The sequence below is a fragment of the Muntiacus reevesi genome, chromosome 14 (assembly GCF_963930625.1).
Source record: "Muntiacus reevesi chromosome 14, mMunRee1.1, whole genome shotgun sequence".
Classification (NCBI taxonomy): domain Eukaryota; kingdom Metazoa; phylum Chordata; class Mammalia; order Artiodactyla; family Cervidae; genus Muntiacus; species Muntiacus reevesi.
The window spans coordinates 41,075,393-41,084,382 of NC_089262.1; positions in this window are offsets into that span (position 1 = coordinate 41,075,393).

The window sequence follows — 8,990 nt, forward strand, 5'->3', positions numbered from 1 at the left end:
ATTCAAACTTCATTCTCCAAGACTCATCTAAAATCATCCCCCTTCCAAAGTCTGAGATTCTCTCTGCCGAGATGGAGTCTCACCTTTGCTTTCTGAATTAATGTTTACTCTGGCACTCTTGTCTGGAAAATCCTATGGACGGAAGAGCCTGGTAGGCTACAGTCCATGGGTCTCAAAGAGTCAGACACGACTGAGCGACTTCACCTTACCTTACCTTATAGTTGCTTTACAATGTTGTTAGTTTCTATGAGTCTCACTCTCCTTGAATTCTCTCTGGCCTTTGTCTTAATCCAGGTGATACTCTGATTATTTTTGGATGGGTTTTATTTTCTGTCCTAAGCCAACTGAAGTCACACATACTATCCTTCTCATCTCCCTTCTTTTCACTACAGGTCACAAATCCTTTGCCAGATCTTCTCCCCAGATATTCCCTCTGCCTGGTACACTTCCACCCCAGCTCCTTTTTGTTCTTCACACTCTCCTTCCAAAACTCCCTCCCTTCAGTGAGCGTTCCCTAATTCCCCAGGGTTCTGTTAGATGCTCCTCTTCTGTGCACCCACTACGTCCCCCACAAAGGCAGGTGACACTCTTTCATAATGGCCATTTTACAATTCTATACCCTCCACCACTCTGTCCCCTCCGTGGAGATAGAATCCGTGGGTCATGTTCATGTAAAGCGGGTTTAATGACTACCTGTTGCATGAACAAGAGAAGAAATGGCTGTTGAAGTTGACTGCTCTCTGATTCCAGGAGGGAGGCCCAGATTGAAGGGTGTGAGTGTGTTGGCCCTTTGGCGACAAGAAAGTAAGAGAGAGAAAGAGGCTGATAGCGCTTGTTGGTCCTTTAATGGACCGGAATCTGGTGGTTCCAGAGTAAGAGAGAGAAAGAGGCTGATATCCCTTGGTTTACACAGAAAGCCAATAGAATCCTGTTCTTAGGGCTCGCGCTGCTGCACGCAGGCACCGGGCGCCCTCTTGAGTGGGTCTTAGAAGCCCGGGCAAGAAAGTGAGCTCAGCGGGCCTCTCGCTCCAAGGAATTAGCCAGAAATATATATATATATATATATATATATATATATATATATATATACACACACACACACATAGAGAGAGAGAGAGAGAAAGAAAGAAAGACACGGGGACCAAAGCTCTGATGGAGCAAAGGTGTTTTAATCAACATGGCATGGGCATATATACTGTCTTACAATGTGGTTATGCTCAGCAAAGACAAAGCTTAAAATTCCAGACTTACAAAACATAAGACGATCCCTATGTAAGAGAGAGAGAGTTGCAAACAATCACCTTTTACCATTTGGCTCATAAAAAGGAAGAGGGTACTTATCACTGTAATGAGAAATGCCTGGATTCCTCAGCCCCGGGAAAGGTGTGCCTCTCCTCTTAATTCCTGAATATTCAGGAATCAATAAGGGCCAGAGGGTTCCTGACAGATCCAAAACAGCACACAGGAAGCCTCTTGTTAAATGCTTCCTGACATGAGTGGGAGACCCACGGTGACAGGGTGGAGATGGGGTGCGATCAGATCAAGGATACTATTGGGTTAAGGCATTCTACCTCACTGATAGCTGTGGATTCATGTGTCCCATTTATAACCGTTTTCACACTTAAATTTCATGACATTTAAGAAGACCAGCCAGGACCCTAACAAACAAGTGGCTTCCCAGATATCTTTATGTATCCATCAGCATTTCCAGACTGAAATCCTCAAGGATTTCAGTTCTAGCCTCTCCTATTGTTGGGGAAGTATCTACTTTTCTAGGGGAGCAAACAACTGGTTCCAGGTCACCCTGGTCTGAGTGCCCTGCAGAAGGAGGCGGTATCTTTAAACTTCAAAGCTTGTAACTCAACAGGTACATAAAAATATCTTCCGTCCCTATAGCATGGTTTTATTATCTCTACAATACAGTGGACATCTGTGAAATTTGCCTAATTTCTTCCAGTAACATCCCCTTCTTAAGGAATTGTCCATCCCTCGCCTGCAGTCCAGAACATGACCCCAATGAGGTCCTCTGTACCTGAATCTTGAGGGAAGTGTCACAAAAATGAAAACATTTCAGAACTCAGTCATTATTTTGGTGGCACGCTGAAGACAGTGGTGAGACTGGGCAAGTTGCTTAACCTCTCTGTGCCTCAATTGCTTCATCGACTAAAATATCAACAGTAATACCTTATTGCACTGCAGTGTGGATTCAAGGTGTTAATATGTGTAGAACACTTAGAACAGACCAGACACGAAAAAGTTCTAAATAAGTGTTACTTATTATAGCATAGTTGTTAGAATTTTGAAGTTGCTTTATTTCTGTCCATTATGAGGCCTGGCTGCAGGATTTTTTTCCCTTCAGATTTTTAGGTTTCTCCAATTACCTTCCAAAGAGAATTTTTTAGCTTAAGTTGGCAGTGTTGTGTTGAGTCAGTTTGTGTTGCTTGCTGCCAGAAAACCTTAATGATTGCTTCTCTCACATACCGTAGGTCTTTTCTCCCAAAGTGTTTATTAGACCCTAGAGGACAATAACCATATATTATTAATCACTGCATCATCTAGAACACCAAGAGTAGTGCTCCATATGTAAAAATACACATTTTGGTAACTGGGAGACCAACTACATGAATAATACTATAGGCCTCTTTCTTTAGAGCTTTATCATGGCTTTTCCTAGCAATAAAAATCAGACCTAAGAGCATCATAATTGATTTCAGAATGCTAAAAGTGATCACCACAAAATATTTAACTTATCAGAGATAGAGCCGGTGCAAGGAAAGGAAAGCTAGAGTCAGTTCCAGGGGGCTGTGTTCTAATTCCTATCTCATTGATTCTTACCTGGGTGACCTTGTGTGAATAACCAAGGCTCTCTTTCCTCATATGAGCCTCATATGAGGCTCAGTTTCCTCATATGAGGAACTGAGATATTAAAATGTATTATTATCAGGGATTTAGAAACCAACAGAATGGATGATATGGCCCATGATGATATTCAATTCTGCTACTTATATACTGAAAGTGCTCTTTGTGATTGCTAGTTCATTATGAGAAGGAAAAATAAATTTTTATTTTAATAAAAATAAGCTGTTTACAGGAGTATGTAACTTGATCTACAACTAAAAGTAAACAACTCCTGCCAATTAAAGAAAAAACAATAAAGGGGACAGGAAAAGTGTAAGACCAGTCATTTGGGGCTTTAAAATGATGCCATTTTACCATGAATACAAAGTTAAAGGCACATTCATTTTTACTATTATTACTGATTCAGGATCTGACAGATTCTATTTTTATGCCATTCTATATTTTGTATCACACTCATTTAATATGAAATTTGTCTAAAAATTACAATAGAATGACCATTGTTTTTTGAGAATCCCACTCTTTCTGTGTAGTATTACGAACACATTTCAATAATGCGGACATTTTGTGTTAAACTATTTATATTTTGTTTGCTTATTTATCCTTTAAAATCATTTATATTCATTTTAAATGATAAATAATATCAGTCAGTCAGTCAATTCAGTTGCTCTGTCGTCCGACTCTTTGCGACCCCATGGACACATGGCAGGCCTGTCCATCACCAACTCCCGGAGTTTTTCCAAACTCATGTCCATTGAGTCAGTGATGCATCCAACCATCTCATCCTCTGTCAGCCCCTTCTCCTCCCGCCTTCAATCTTTCCCAGCATCAGGGTCCTTTCAAATGAGTCAGTTCTTCATATCAGCTGGCCAAAGTATTGGAGTTTCAGCTTCACATCCGTCCTTCAATATTCAGGACTGATTTCCTTTAGGATGGACAGATTTGATCTCCTTGCAGTCCAAGGGACTCTCAAGAGTCTTCTCCAACACCACAGTTCAAAAGTATCAATTCTTCTGCGCTCAGCTTTCTTTATAGTCCGACTCTCACATCCATATATGACTACTGGAAAAACCATAGCTTTGACTAGACAGAAGTTTGTTGGCAAACTAATGTCTCTGCTTTTAAATATGCTGTCTAGGTTGGTCATAACTTTTCTTCCAAGCAGTAAGTGTCTTTTAATCTCATGGCTGCAGTCACCATCTGCAGTGATTTTAGAGCCCAGAAAAATAAAGTCTGTCACTGTTTCCATTGCTTCCCTACCTATTTGCCATGAAGTGATGGGACTAGATGCCACGATCTTAGTTTTCTGAATGTTGAACTTTAAGCCAACTTTTTCACTCTTTCACTTTCATCAAGAGGCTCCTCAGCTCCTCTTCAGTTTCTGCCATAAGGGTGGTGTCATCTGCATATCTGAGGTTATTGATATTTCTTCCAGCAATAATCATGTGAAAAACAATTTGGAAAACTAAAAATAAAAAATATTACTTATAATGTCACTATTCTTTTTATTTTATATAATTTTTTTCACATTTTATAAAGTTGAATATATTCTATCCTGTTTAAATTTAACATACCATAAGCATTCATGGATCACAACCTTGTCATAGCAAAGGGGCTTGTATAATTCAGTGAAGTTATGAGCCAAGCCATGTAGGGCCACCCAAGATGGCTCATAGTGAAGAGTTCTGACAAAATGTGGTCCACGGAGGAGTAAACAGCTGCTCATACAAGTTTTCTTGCCTGAAGAACCCCATGAACAGTATGAACATGCAAAAAGATATGACACTGGAAGATGAGCCCCCAATTCGGAAGGTATCCAATATGCTACTGGGGAAGAGCAGAGGGCAATTAGTAATAGCTCCAGAAAGAATGAAGTACCTGGGCCAAAGTGGAAACAATGCTCAGTGTGGATGTGTCTGGTGGTGAAAGTGAAGTCTGAAGCTGTAACGAACAAGATTACATGGGAAGCTGGAATGTTAGGTCCATGATACAAGGTAAACTGGAGGAGGTTAAGCAGGAGATGGCAAGATTAAATATTGACATCTTAGGAATCAGTGAACTAAAATGGATAGGAATGGGGGAATTTAATTCAGATGACCATTATACCTACTACTGTGGGCAACAATCCCTTAGAAGAAGTGGAGCAGTCCTGGTAATCAACAAAAGAGTCCAAAATGCAGTACTTGGGTGCAACCTCAAAAACAACAGAATGATCTCGATTCATTTCCAAGGTAAACCATTCAATAATACAGTAATCCAAGACTATGCCCCAACTACTGATGCCAAAGAAGCTGAAACTGAATGGTTCTATGAAGACCTATGAGACATTCTAGAACTAATGCTAAAAAAAGATATCCTTTTCATCATAGGGAATAAGAATGCAAAAGTAGGAAGTCAAGAGATACCTGTAATAACAATCAAGTTTGACCTTGGAATGTGAAATAGACCAAGGCAAATGGCAACAGAGCTTTGTAAAGAGAATACACTGGTCATAGCAAACACCCTTTTCCAACAACCCAAGAGACAACTTTAAACCTGGACATCACCAGATGGTCATACTGGAATCAGATTGATCCTGTTCTTTGCAGCTGAAGATGGTGAAGCTCAATACAATCTGCAAAAACAAGACCTAGAGCTGACTGTGGCTCAGATCATGAACTCCTTATTGCAAAATTCAGGATTAAATTGAAGGCCATTCAGGTAAGATTTAAATCAAATCCCTTATGATTACACAGGTGGAGGTAATGGGTAGATTCAAGGGATTAGATCTGGTAGACAGAGTGTCTGAATAATGATGGATGGAGGTTTGTAACATACAGGAGGCAGTGACCAAAACCATCCCCAAGAAAAAGAAATGCAAGAAGGCAAAGTGGTTGTCTGAGGAGGGATTACAGATAGCTGTAGAAAGACGAGAAATGAAAGGCAAGGAAGAAAGGGAAAGGTATACCCAGCCGAATACAGAATTATAGAGAATAGCAAGGTGAGATTGAAGGCCTTCTTAAATGAACAGTGAAAATAAAGAGGAAAGTAATAGAATGGGGAAGACTAGGGGTCTCTTCAAGAAAACTGGAGATATCAAGGGAACATTTCATGCAGGATGGGCACAATAAAAGACAGAAATGGCAAGGATCTAATAGAAGCAGAAGAGATTAAGAAGAGGTGGCCATAATACACAAAAGAACTATACTAAAAAGTCCTTGATGACCCAGGTAACCAAGACGGTGTAGTCACTCACTAAAGCTGAATATCCTGGATTGTGAAGTCAAATGGGCCTTAGGAAGCATTGCTATGAACAAAGCTAGTGGGGGTGAGGGAATTTCAGCAGAGCTATTTAAAATCTTAAGAGATGATCCTGTTAAAGTGCTGCACTCAATATGTCAGCAAATTTAGAAAGCTCAGCAGCGGCCACAGGACCAGAAAAGGTCAGTTTTCATTCCAATCCCAAAGAAGGGCAATGTCAAAGAATGTTCAAACTAACATACAATTGCACTCACTTCATGTTCTAGTAAGGCTATGCTCAAAATCCTTCAAGCTAGGCTTCAGCAATATGTGAACCAAGAATTTCCAGATGTTAAAGCTCAGTTTTGAAGAGGCAGAGGAGCCAGAGATCAAACTGCCAACATCAGTTGAATCATGGAGAAAGCAAAGTAGTTCCAGAAAAACATCGACTTCTGTTTGATTGACTATGCTAAAGCCTTTGACTGTGTGTATCACAACCAACTGTGGAAAATTCTTAAAGCGATGGGAGTACCAGACCACCTTACCTATCTCCTGAGAAAACTTTATGCAGGTCAAGAAGCAACAGTTAGAACTGGACATGGGACAACTAACTGGTTCCAAATTGGGAAAGGAGTATGACAAGGCTGTATGTTGTCATCCTGCTTATTTAACTTCTATGCAGAGTACACTATGTGAAATGCTGGACTGGATAAACCACAAGCTGGAATCAAGATTGCCAGGACAGAAATATCAACAACCTCAGTTATGCAGATAATACCACACTAATGGCAGAAATCGAAAAGGAACTAAAGAGCTTCTTGATATGTGAAACAGGTGAGTGAAAAAGCTAGCTTGAAACTCAACATTTAAAAAATGAAGCTCATTGCATCTGATCTCATCATTTCGTGGCAAATAGAAGGGGGAAGAGTGGAAGCAGTGACAGATTTTATTTTCTTGGGTTTTAAAATCACTGCAGATGGTAACTACAGCCATGAAATTAAAAGATGCTTGCTCCTTGGAAGAAAAGCTATGAGAAACTGAGACAGAATATTCAAAAGCAGAGACACCACTTTGGTCCACATAGTCAAAGTGATAGTTTTTCCAGTAGTCGTGTATGGATGTGAGAGTTGGACTATAAAGAAGGCTGATCGCTGAAGAATTGATGCTCTCAAATTGTGGTGCTGGAGAATACTCTTGAGTCTCTTGTTCTGCAAGGAGATCAAACCAGTCAATACTAAACGAAATCAACACTGAATATTCAATGGAAGGAGAATATTCATCGGAAGAATTGATGCGAAATTGACACTCCAATCCTTTGGCCACCTGATGCGAAGAGCTGACCTATTGGAAAAGACCCTGATGCTGGGAAAGACTGAAGGCAAAAAAGGTGGCAGCAGAGGAAGAAATGGTTAGAAAGCATCACAGATTCAAACGACATGAATCTGAGCAAACTCAGGAGACAGTGGAGGACAGAGGAGCCTGGCATGCTGCAGTCCATGGGGTCACAAAAGAATCTGACACAACCTAGTAGTTAAATAAGAACCACAACCAGAGCATTTTCTTTTCTATAGTTTTCTAATAGTCATTTTTTTCTAGCTACAGATTTTAATATTGGATACACATTTGAGCCATCTAAATTTTTAAAAAATCATCTTGCTTTTATTTTCATTGTTTTTATAAGTATGCTTGCATCTTGACTTAAACATGCCTCTTTTTCAAAATTATATATATATATATATATATATATATATATAGGTAATATATAGCTCATACTTTGTTGGCAATCGTATATACTCAGCTGCAGACCTAGATACACTTCATAAGTAAATCATGTTTATATCTGTGTGATAAAACATCTTGGAGAACTATAAAAGCCACTTTGATGATTATGGTCACATCCAACTTTAAGATACTGCTAACGTCTATGGGGTCGCACAGAGTCGGACACGACTGAAGTGACTTAGCAGGAGCAGCAGCAATGACAGTATATATACTGTTTCTCCTACTTCTCCCTGCTCTTCATTTCCCCATTGGTGAAGGTGTACCTGTGGGAGGAAGTCTGAGAAAGATCAGGCTTTAGGGAACCAGTCTTGAAATTATGTCATAACTAGAATTTAGCTTTTATTTAAATTATTAAGCATGATTTGGAGGAGGAGTTGATAGAGACTATGAACTGCTTAAAAGTCCTTGCCTTTCACCCCTCATACTGTACTCTAGACAGACAGGTACATTCTGTGGTGTATGTGGTCTTATATGGAGGCAGACTGGGAGATATAATATGGCCAAATGCACTCACTGGGAGCAGGGATCATCTCTGCAGAGATTAAATTAAAAATAAAAGCGGAGCCTGAGTACAAGGAAATATTCAAGAAAACATGAACGGCAAGTACAAAAGCATAGAAGTAGAGAAGGGCAGACCCTTTGAAACTGCAGATGTCTCCTAGGGGATAGAGTATACAGCGTGAGGGTAGGAATGACCAAGATCAGAGACGCACAGAGAGGAGAGGTCTAAAGGACTTCATACTTTTTTTATAGTTAGTTCTTTAAATGGGCCGGTGATAGATTCATGTTTATTCTCATGTATTTATTCAGTAAATATTTACTGACTGCTTACAATATACCAGGTACTCAAAAAATAAACAGACAAGAATTCTGTCCTTTTAGAAATTACAACTTGATCAAAAAAGAGCAGAGACTAATTTATCAAATAACCTCATAAGTAAACATCAAATTACACATGAGGTTATTCGAGGTTTTTTGCATTTCCATACAAATTGTGAAATTATTTGTTCTAGTTCTGTGAAAAATACCATTGGTAGCTTGATAGGGATTGCATTGAATCTATAGATTGCTTTGGGCAGTATAGCCATTTTGACAATATTGATTTTTCCAATCCATGAACATGGTATATTTCT